Source organism: Echiichthys vipera (assembly GCF_963691815.1).
Source record: "Echiichthys vipera genome assembly, chromosome: Y".
In the NCBI taxonomy this organism is placed as follows: domain Eukaryota; kingdom Metazoa; phylum Chordata; class Actinopteri; order Perciformes; family Trachinidae; genus Echiichthys; species Echiichthys vipera.
Genome location: NC_139849.1, coordinates 9,214,506 through 9,226,928, shown reverse-complemented (window position 1 = coordinate 9,226,928; position 12,423 = coordinate 9,214,506).

The following is a 12,423-nucleotide window of genomic DNA, read 5'->3' as shown; positions in this document are numbered from 1 at the left end:
CCATGAGGGAAGTTGCAACTAATTGATCGTGAACTGCTTCGAAACCAATTTGTGTCCAATTTCCTAGCTTTTGCACATTGTAGTGGATGTAATTGAATCTGTCAACGTTCTTGTTAACTGTACACCACAAGCAAAAAATAGATTCAAAACCAGTAGATATCTGGTTGGCTTCTTTATATTCATCTGGCACCCCTTGTGGAACTCCTATAGCATCATTGTATGTTGGATCTTTTACATCTATCCATTTCGCAGATCTTTTCGCACGTTGCCACTGTTCAGGCTTTACGCTGGATCGATGAGCTGCTAAATCTGACGCAGACATAGGATGAATAGATATTGGCAAGAGCAATATTATGAGAGCACAGTATCCCATCACATTTCTTGGCAATTTATCAAACTATCGCTCGTCCCCACACCATCATCAGATGTCACTTCGTCACACAGGTTTAAATTGTCCGTCTACAGGCACAATTACTTGACACCTCATTTTGAGAGATTGCCTAGTCGTTTTTCTCCTTTAGTCATGTTTATACATGTTAAGTTGCCTGGTACTATTTTTTTTTTGAGAAAACATTAGTTTCTTAAGGTTGATCGCAGTGATCGGAAAAATAGGATCCCAGTAAGTACAATTTGTCCTAGGATTTGTGTTATTCATTATATCAGCTACACATGTTTGGGTAATTATAGCTGGGATTATTTGAAAGAGGGATTTAGGACCCATACATACTACACGATTCTGTTTAGACATGTTAGCAGCTTGTAAAACCATTGATAACCAATTGTTATTATGTTATTATCCTGATACTCCTGTTGCCGCCTGGAACCATTCATCTGGAGTATATGCTGTTCTAGGTTCTCCAAATGCAAAAAACTCCTTTCCGTTTTCCTGCTGGAGAGACCTGTGGTTCAGTTGGTGCACTTTTTATGTTCACTACAATTATACATGCATAGACTTATTAGGAATGAAGGATCATTATTATTAGACGATGTTTGGTTGGAAAAAGTTCAATCCATTTTGAAAATGCATCTATTATGAATGGACTACTTTTTACTACTTTTTCCCTTCACTTTGGTTTAATTCTATAAAATCCTTGTGGATTATTTGGAATGGATATTTAGGTGTAGGAAACTTTCCTCTACGCGGTCTTAGATTAATATAATTTGCAATCTACCATTTAAACAAAAGGTTTACTATAATCTGGTAATGCGAGTGCTGTGCTAGATACCAAAACTTGTTTTATTTTACAGAATGCTTCTTCAGCCTCTGCATTCCAGCATAATGGGGATGTCATTTTTAGATCTTCTTCATACATTAATTTACTCAAAGGTGCCATTAGAATACGTTACTGATATCTACTACAGTGAACACTTTTGCATCTGGTCTTAAAGTATTTAGCAGTGTATGAGAGTCAGGAACACACAGAGCTCTTTGAACTACAGCATTATTTACTGCTTGTAAATCTTGCACCATGCGCCATCCTTCAGATGGTGCTTGCTTTTTTACTGGAGTGTTGCGGGGGCAGTCTTCTTTAATTATTACTCCCGCAGCAATTAAATCCTCAATTACAGGTTTTATTCCCTCTTGTGCATCCTGTTTTAATGGATATTGTCTCACACATGGTCTGTACTCAGTTTTAGGTCTTATTTGCACTGGTAATGCTCCTTTTACTAATCCCACATCAGTTGGTCCTTTAGACCATAATTTATCTGGAACACTTTTCAGCAGTTCTTCCTCATTTTCCATTAGCATAATGTTTCACTGAGCTCTTTGGTCCAGATGAGTACCTCCCTGCACTTGGACTGTCCAAAACAATACTTTTCTGATCAGACCTGTATTTGAGCTGTACCACATGTTCACTGATGTGGCAACCCAGTCTGTCACACTTTCCCCCATTTGCACTATTTTACCCAAATCTTTCCATTGTTGATTTTTACTTTTATACAGGGAGATGTGAGGTGGGGTCCACATCCGATAAAGCTTGGAGGTTTCACCAGACTGCTGTACTTTCTGAATCTCCATACAGATAAGTTACAGTGATTTTAGCAGGAGTGGCTTTCTCTAGCTTAGCTTCGTATTCTCTATCTGGTCCAGGTGTAGGTATTCGTGCTAGTCCTAACATCAACAAGCGTCTCTGCCCAAAAGGTTGACTGGACATTCTGGAAACATTAAGATGGACAGCTGACAAGACAGTCCTGATGGATCTGGGTCTCTTATCCACATGGGTTATGTCTCTGGCACCTGAGTCAGCTTTCCACTGGCAGATCTCACAGTGACACTTGTTTGATTTGGTTTAAACCCTGGTATCCACATAGTATATTGTAATATAGTGTGTATCTGCGATACTGTACTCTTATTGTAGTTCATATTTTGTATATACCACTGCTGCGATGACCTAATTTCCCCTCTGGGATAAATAAAGTTATCTATCTATCTATTTATCTATCTATCTATCTATCTATCTATTAGTTCTCTGCAGGTAGTCCTGCAGGCACCTGTGTCACATAAAAAGGTAATAGGTTTACCTTTCACGTACAAATTTGACCTCTGGTTTTATACTATCCATAGAGAGCAGGTCCTGATAATTTAACAGCTCTTCCCCTGTGTCCCTGTCTGTATTGGTCTCTGGTTCTGCTTTGTGGGGAGCTGCCTCAGCTTGTGTCTGTGTTAGTCATGCTAAAAAATATTTATTTTCTCGGCAGTCTCTTGCTATGTCTATCTATCTCTCTATGGTTTTGACCTCCTCTCTCTGAAACCTCCTCTTCCCCTACCTCCTTGGTAGTAAATCTCCTCTTCCTCGTCCTGAAAGAAAGTACTAACTTAATCCCTGCACTACGACCTTTGGCCCTGCAGCAACCACTGGCTTTGCAGCAGCTTCGTCTCCTTCACTTTCCTCACCTCTCTGTCTCTCCTGTCTTCCTGTCACTGGCCCTGTCTCATCATCCTCCTTCCTATGAAACAGCACCTCTTTGGCATTGGCTTTCTCTACACTTTAAAGTATCTGTCTTTTACTTTTTATTTTCTCCACCGCCTTCATCCAATACTCCGTATCCTCATACCCTTCTTGTTTCATCTTTTTTGGATTCTTTTTCGTCTTTGTTTTTATTGCATCTTGTAGTGCAGTTATTTTTTGTGTGTTCAGTCGGCCTTCAAATTTTTACTTTTTTATCCATTTATTTATTTAATTTTTATCAGGATCCTGTTTTTCTATAAACTTCCAATCTTTACTTAACAGTTCATCTTTTAGTTTGATTTTGCTTCCCCCTTTTCCCATTTTTGAGATTTTGGTCCAGTCCTGTTAACACATAGGGTGTTCTAAAAACTGGTTTTAAACAGTAGGGTAGCGATTAAACTACCTTTTGTGGTAACTCTCACTTCAACTCTTTCGAGTGGAGAATTCTTGCCTTTGCATCCACAATAGGTTTGCTACTTGTAGTCCTACTGTTTTGCATGAGGTAAAATACCTAGTGGTATTTTGATCTCACAATCACACTTTCATTGGCACAATTTTACCGGTTTTTACTTCTGAACTTTTAAGACGTCCGCACCCCACTTGTCCTTTTACACAGAGCTTTCGGGTCTCTGTCTCCCAGTGGGTTTAACATCACAGGACCCCGCCGTCCTTTACACAGAGTTTTTCATTTTCATTTATTATCATTTTGTTTATTTATTTATTTTTATTTTATTTTTTTTTTCGGACCTCCGTTGCCTCTACGGGTTTTAAGTGATCGCTTTTACCTGATAGTGTCTAGAATTGTCAGGGCTTAATACACGCAATGACCCTCAGTCATTCGTCATCTTTTTAAGTGAAACTTCACTCAGCACTGTTGTCTTTCCCCTTTACGGATTACCGTCAGCTGTCGGATCCCAGCGGGTGGGCTGATTTCCAGTCCTGGGAAAGGATCTTCAAAGACTCACTCTATGGAGTCTGCCGTGGCCACGGTCTTTCCTGGAGTCCCCCACACCCGCCGGAATCCTTCAGGAGTGTTGGTATCCGGCTCGAAGGACCAAGTAAATGTCAGGTTCAAGCAACCTAAAACATCCAAAACATAACAAAAGAGAGAAAGACAAGAGTTATATGTTTTACTTGCAAGGAGAACGGACAGAGATGCGTTCAGTTACAATCTCCTACCACTTTGAAACACACTCTGCCGAGCCCTTATTTTTTATTTCCTTACGGTGGTCCCTAGTTATAATATGAGTTATAGCTCTAAAGGTGAGGGGGCACACAACTGCAACTCGTCACATTTAAACAATTCATTATCTTCATGAGTTACAACTCTAAGGGAGAGGGGGCACATGTTGCTCGTCCTTGAACCATGTTCTGTCTTTAAACAGATGAGCAGTTTCCGTTTTTGCACAGATGCCTCTTTGGTGACTCATCAGCAGTCATGCTTATCTGATTTCTTCTACCTGCAAAACAACTCTGCACAAATTGGCTATACACACACACCAAGTAAGGTTAGGTTATATGTAAAGGCAATTTGAGTAAATATGATATTACTTTATGTACAATTATTCCAACACAGTCAAAATAGTTAAATGAGATAAAATAATAGAGGCTAAAAACTGAGTAAATAAAACAGTCAAAACAGTAAAATAAGTTAAAAAGAATAAAAACTATTGGCAAACAAAAACAGTCAAAACAGTAAAATAAGATAAGAATAGAATCTAAAAACTGAGGAATAAAACAGTCAAAACAAAGAATGGAGACTATGAGGGAATAAACAGTAAAAACAGTAAAATAAGATGAAAACAATAGAAGCTATGACGTAATATCTCATCTCATCTCATCTTCAACCGCTTATCCAGGGTTGGGTTGCGGGGGAAGGGGCTCTAGCGGGGGCCCCAAACTACCCTTTCCCGGGCCACATTAACCAGCTCTAACTGGGGGATCCCGAGGCGTTCCCAAGCCAGTGTGGAGATATAATCTCTCTGTCAAGATCTGGCTCTGTCAGTGCCCTCCTCTCCTTTGTCTTGTGTGTATTTGTCTCCCTCTGTCTGCGTTTCCCTGCATGTGCTTTCCCCTGTCTGTCTGTAGGTCCGGTAGGCGTTCCCCAAAGCTGCTGCCTGTTTAGCTGATTACACCACCACCTTAAAAGCCTGAGGCTGGCAGGCATGCAGCGCCGGACCGTCGTCGACCCAACCTTGTTTCCCGTGTTCCCGTTTTCCCGTCCGTCTCCCGATCTCCCGTCGTCTCCCCGTTCTTGTATTTCCGTGTTTGTTTAGTTAGTCTTGTGTTTGTTTATCTGTAGTGTTTTCCGTTAGCATTTATTAAACGTTTAATTTGTAACTTTCTTTTTGTCCGTGTCTGCATTTGAGTCCACCTTTGTGTTATTTCTGTACCGTTCATGACACTCTCCACCTAGTCCTGGGTCTTCCCTGTGGGAAATAACCAGAGTTTTCCTTCTTTCTTTGTCCTGTATGTTGATTAACATAACAGTCAAGCTGTGAATGGGTGCTGGGGGGATTGCGGATAGGAGTCACATGTTTTGCAAATGGTGAAATTTGGTGGTCATAAAACACTGATAACATCCACTGGGGTTATAATCATTGGGTAGTGTGTTTTTGTTACTTTGATGTCCTTGTGTTTGTAAGGTGCTTTGATGTAACTGTATAAATGTTGAAGTGACTTGGAGGAAGGCAGAGATGGTTGGAGACCCGGCTGTTGGTAGGACATCTCTCCTGTTATGCATACAGTATATAGTAAAGACATGATTTGAGAAACACAGAGGACTCCAGAGAATTTCTTTCACAATTTGGCAACGAGGATGGGATGGACGCTCCCCTGATCAGGGCTGAGTCCTGACTGAAGGTTAAACCGGTAAGGAAAAATTCCGCTCCGCCAAGGAGGACAGGATTCCGCCTGATGTCAGGAACGGGTGCTGGACAGCGGACGCTCCATCCATTTTAAACGTGAGTACAGTGTTTTTTAGATCATATCTCGTGTGTAATTGGGAAGACAAGCTTCATTTACCTGTGGGGTTTTGAAGCTCAGAAGAAGGTGTGTGAAAACTAGGATGACAGTTCGAGAACCTGTGTGTGGTCTGCTGTCAAGATATTTTGTAATTCCTGTGAGTATGAATATGAGGTCAGACGAGTCCTTTGTGGAGGTCGTGACCGTCTTCATATGTCCTTTGTGGTTTTGAAGACTAGTTTCATTTTCTGTGTGATTTTGAGGCTCTGAGAAGGCGTGGTAACCTAGGTGACAGTTCGAGACGATGTGGTCTGCTGTCTGATATTCTATAAATCCTATAGGGTTGAATATCGAGGTCCGATGAGTTCCTTTTGGAGGTTGTGACCTTCTTCATTTTCTGTGTAATTTTATTTTGTAGACTAGTTTAATAAAAATATATATATGCACTTAAGTATAAGTGATGTCTTAAACTAGACAGAAATGAATATAATGTGTTGTGAGAGGTTGGTGCAACCTAACAAATGAGAGAGGTGTTTTGGAAAATACATTAGCATTTATGGAGAAAATGAATGATTTCTGAATCAATTATCTATAGGAGTGGAAATTTTTGAAATGCAAATATAATTTGCATGAGTGTAGGGATTCCCATCTACAATAAAATGGGCGTATGAATGTGGTAAGAAAAATAAACTTTGTGGTAACTCATTTCAGTGTCTAAATATCCAGTTTGGATATTAAAGGGTGCGTTGCTCGGAAAGAAGGTGTCGCACAAACCACCTGGCTGAAAGGTTATCCAAAGTTAGTGTATGTGTGATAAGATCTAACCATGTTCGTATGCAAAGATCAGCATGAGTGAACGATAAGCCCATTGAAAGTAAAAGCACATCCCAGTGAGTCAATAGAAAAATGGGAAACAAAATGGGAAAGTTAAAATTTTTACAGATCCTGCTAAATTTATAGCAGATAGATTGGTAAACTGTGGTTGAGAGGTTCCATTTTGGCATTACTAGACTAAGGGAGTTTTTTTTTTTCGTCTTTTATAAGGCACATATTAGGTACATATATAGTGAAGAGGGTAAAGTGATGAGAGAGAAAGGGACAGCGAGTAGGGAAAAAGAAGGACGGAGGGAAGCAAAGTCAGTTATAGGAAGACAAGAAATTAAAGAAATAAGTATGTGTGACAGAAAGAGAAGAAGTGAATGAATGATGAGGAGCAGAGATTAGGGATAAAAGACAGCGGCCTACTCCTAATGTCTCCAAGCCATGCAGCCCCTCCATCACGCCCATATGCAACAGCCCGGAAAGACTCTGACAATGAGGCGGAGGGGAGACTGAACCTGCATCTGGTGTGTCAGTTGTCACAAAACCAGTGACTGAGGAAAACAGACTGAAACAAGGAAAAAGCTAACATTGCTTCTCCAGAAAGTTCTCTCTCCAAACAGCAACTTCTTTTTCTGACTACTGGCCTGAAGAAAAGGAAACAGAGCGGATGTCCACCGCACCAGATGTTCAGTTGATTTGAACACTGAAGAGCTTGCGTTCAGGACATGACGTAAAAGATTGCAAGGAGGTTGGAGCTGGAGAGGTGTGAACTCCGATGGGCCAAAATTCGACCAGCCATTTGGTTCATTATACCAGCAGAATGGGGCACAGAATCCTGGACAAAGATGGCCTCATCAAGACAACAGCAGAAGGAGAGAAAGAAGGAGACTGGGACAAGATCCAGAGAAGTCCTGGTTGCGTGTTTCTGCCTGGGGTTTTCATGTTTCCAGTGAACAGGCCATACAGACACAGAGGAAGGTCAGAGCATTTGAAAATCACAAATTAGAAGTTAAAAGATAAAAACATCCACACTAGATGACACCGATTTTAATGTTCAACACATACATACACTTGCATATACATATAGGAACATTTATTAAGAATAAGTATTGGTGTCAATAGGGAAGGTTAGGGTTTTGCAGTGAGAGTTGATAATTAGACAAACAGAAAGTTAAGGTTTTGATCAGACAAAATCTTTTTTGCTCACATAAGACAAAATTCAAGTTATTGAAAGCAACACTGATTATTTCTTATAAAACAAACATGCCATTGTGGAATGTCTCAATTATACCTCCCATTTTACCTGAAGAGGCATCATAGATGTCACAGGTTGGAGTTTCTGGTGATTGATTTTAGAAAATGCAATATTGATGCATCACTGTAAATCCTGACTCATTATTATGGGTTTTTTGCCTTCACTCTTAATGGTATTTGAATTTTTTGAATTTGATGGTACAGTTTTCTGGAAAACCTGGTTTAAAAAAAAACTGCCATAGTGATGATGAAGTTTTAAAAAAACATACGTCTGTTTTTTGCAAATTGAAGCATTAGATATAACAATAATTATAATAATAAGGATAATAATAATAATAATAATGATAATAAGTGGGTCCTGACTGCATCCAGAGAAACTCGATGGGTTTAAAAAAAACAGATGGATTATTTTATGTTTTTGTGGAGATCTCCCAAACCCTGTATAAAGAAACTTGGCCAATGACTGACTTTATAGACTGTGACTGCTGAGGCAAACAGCCTCTACCGACTTAAAATGACCTACCTGATCGAGCTCTGATTGTTTCTTTTTCATTTTTGCATGATAGTTGTATGTCAGTAGTTTTATGTCGATTAACAAACACTAACATCTGACCCTATTGTATTTTCGAAGTGTGCACGTTCTGCATGATACTCATTGTCACACTAATGTTTTATGTCAGCCTGAAGTGCTGTACTGTCTTAATTTTGGAGCTTTTGATCCTACAGCTGAAGATGGAGAACCATTCTTGGATGGGAATGTTTAACAGTGGATCAAAACCATGGGATGCATTGTTTGATACATAGTGTCTAACGATGATTCTGTTTTTCTTTATAGATGGTTCTGCGAGGAATCCATCTAACTGCTCTTTCTGTGTTTGCTTATGAACTAAACTGCCAAATATATTGTCTGCGAAGGTGACAGAGTTATTTGTATTAATCTGTGGTTTTCTAGGCGCAACAGATGATACAGTGTCAGAGTCACAATATGCTCTAATATTGTCCATAACTTTCACACTCTGGGAAAAAACTGTGGCATTCTCACTCCTAGAGGAAAACCTTTTGTTCCCAGACCACTCGTCCTTAACCTTCTGTCTCCAACACTTTTAACTGTTTACAGTTAAAAGAGTTCACACTGACTGTAACAACTCAGTGTTCACAGGGCAATGCCATAGCAGATGATGGTGCTAAAGAAGAAAGAAATGAGACAGTGGTAAAGATTTGTTTCAGACGGTGTGTTAAGTGCTGGTAACCTCTGACACCAAAGAAGATGATGGAAGAGAGAAGGAAATGGCTTCCATGGCATCGAATGAGGCAAAATAAAGCAAAGAAACCTATAAAGTGGCTCAGATGAAGAAACGGTGTGAATAGAATTGTTTTTGTTTTAATGTTTTTTGTTGTTTTTATTTTTCCTTGTTTTATTCGGAGAGTTAAAAGTTAACCTCTACTAATGGTTGCAGTGTGTAGTCAAAGAAAGAGTTAGTTGAAAAATTATTTGACACTTTGTGTCAAAAGGGGGAATTGTGGGAAATAACCAGAGTTTTCCTTCTTTCTTTGTCCTGTGTGTTGATTAACATAACAGTCAAGCTGTGAATGACTGCTGGGGGGGATTGCGGATAGGAGTCACATGTTTTGCAAATGGTGACATTTGGTGGTCGTAAAACACGGATAACATCCACTGGGGTTATAATCATTGGGTAGTGTGTTTTTGTTACTTTGATGTCCTTGTGTTTGTAAGAAGCTTTGATGTAACTGTATAAATGTTGAAGTGACTTGGAGGAAGGCAGAGATGGTTGGAGACCCGGCTGTTGTCAGGACATCTCTCCTGTTATGCATACAGTATATAGTAAAGACATGATTTGAGAAACACATACCCTAGGCCGAGGATCCGGACCCAGCTCTAGCTTTGGGTTTACAGAGATTGGATGGCCCACATAATTGACCCCCTTACCCCATACTCCCGCAGCACTTCCCACAGTATCTCCCGAGGGACCCGGTCATATACCTTCTCCAGATCCACAAAGCACATGTAGACTGGATGGGCATATTCCCAGGCCCCCTCCAGGATCCTTGTGAGAGTGAAGAGCTGGTCCGTTGTTCCACGTCCAGGACGGAATCCGCATTGTTCCTCTTCAATCTGATGTTCGACTATAGGAAGAACCCTCCTTTCCAGCACCTTGGAGTAGACTTTACCAGGGAGGCTGTGTAGTGTGATACCCCTGTAATTGGCACACACCCTCTGGTCCCCCTTTTTAAATAGGGGAACCAACACCCCAGTCTGCCACTCCCTTGGCACTGTCCAAGACTTCCATTCAATGTTGAAGAGACGTGTCAACCAAGACAGCCCCTCCAAACCCAAAGCTTTCAGCATTTCTGGACAAATCTCATCAATCCCTGGGGCTTTGCCACTGTGGAGTTGTTTGACTACCTCAGTGACTTCCGCCAGAAACATTGATAATTATTCCCCATCAGCCTCCAGCTCTGCCTCTTCAAAAGAGGGCGTGTTAGTTGGATTAAGGAGTTCCTCAAAGTGCTCCTTCCACCACCCAATTACCTCATCAGCTGAGGTCACCAGCGTCCCATCCTTACTGTACACAGCTTGGACGGTTCCCTGTTTTCCCCTCCTGAGATGTCGAATGGTTTTCCAGAAGCACCTTGCTGCCGCCCGAAAAGTCCTTCTCTATGACTTCTCTGAACTCCTCCTACACCCGCTGCTTTGCCTCTGACACAGCAGAGGCTGCAGCCCTTTTGGCCCGTCGGTACCTTGCAACTGCCTGCAACTGAGTCTTCTGGGATAACATATCCCTGAAGCTTCCCCACCAAGGTGCAGAGCCCTCTAGCCGCCCGGGCCAGAACCGTCCACGGGACAGCACCCCCCGCGGCCAGACCAGAGACAACTCCCAAACTGGCAGGCCCCCTGAGGAAACATTGGAGATTAAAAACTGTTGCCTAAAACAGTAAAGGGTTAAAATATGGAGGCTAAAAACACGAGGGACTAAAACATAAAAGCATGAAAGCACAGAGGCTAAAAACATGAACTAGAAAATAAAAGCATTAGAGCATAAGACATGAGACCATAATAAAAAATTAAAAATAAAAAAATAAATAAAAGCATGAAGGCTAAAACACAGAGATTAAAACAGTAAAAAAGGATAAAACGTGCTCTGATTAGCACTGCCTAAAAGAAATCAATTAACTAAAAGCCTGGTTAAAAAGATGGGTCTTAAGCCTCTTTTTAAAAACCTCAGCAGTCTCCTACCCTGCGGCTCTCCGGCAGGCTGTTCCACAGTCGGGGCCTATAACAACTGAAAGCCGCCTCCCCGGGCTTTTTTGAACTAACCTGTGGTATGGTTAAAAGGCCGGTGCCGGAGGACCTCAGGGGCCGCGGCGGCCGATAAGGTAAAAGCAGATCAGCTAGGTAAGAGGGCCCAAGACCGTTAAGACACTTAAAAACTAGTGGAAGAACTTTAAAATCAATCCTGAAACGCACGGGGAGCCAATGCAGCGACTTTAAAACTGGTGTTATGTGCTCCCGCCCTCTGGTCCTTGTCAGCACTCGTGCAGCTGAGTTTTGTAATAATTGTAGATTTTAAATGCTCTTTTTGGGAAGGCCAGAGAGCAGTCTATATGACAAGAGATAAAAGCATGCATCAGCACCTCCTTGCTGGCCTGAGAGAGAAACGGGCGGACTCTGGCTATGTTCTTAAGATGGTAAAAACCTATTTTTGTTATATTTTTGATGTGTGGAATAAAACTGAGCTCAGAGTCAAAAATCACACACAGATTTTTGACAGATTGTGATAGTTTAAATTTCTGTAATTTTGGTAAAAGTTTCTCTTCCTGGCCCTCAGGACCAATGAGTAAAATCTCTGTTTTGTCCTGGTTGAGCTGTAGGAAAATTCCTGCCATCCATGCCTTGATATCTAAAATGCAGTTAAAAGGACATCAATAGGTCCTGTGTCATCGGGAGACACTGCGATATACAGTTGCGTATCGTCTGATGCCGTGCTTCCTGATGACGTCCCCAAGGGGAAGCATGTAAAGATTAAAAAGAGTTGGACCTAAAATTGACCCTTGGGGAACGCCACACTTTATTTTGTGGGTTTCTGAGGAACATGTATCCATACTTACAAAGAAGTGTCGATCTGTGAGGTAAGAAATGAACCAGTTAAGAACAGTACCAGAGAGGCTGACCAGGTTCTTCAGTCTATCTAATAAAATGTGATGGTCTACTGTATCGAAGGCGGCGGTTAGATCCAGTAGTACCAAGACTGGGAGTTCATTGTTATCCAAGTTGCACCTGATGTCGTTTAAAATCTTTAAAAGGGCTGTCTCTGTACTGTGGTTCGCCCTGAAACCAGACTGACACTTCTCAAAAATGTTGTTTGCAATTAAAAAATAATTTACTTGATTGAAAACAAGTTTTTCCAAAATT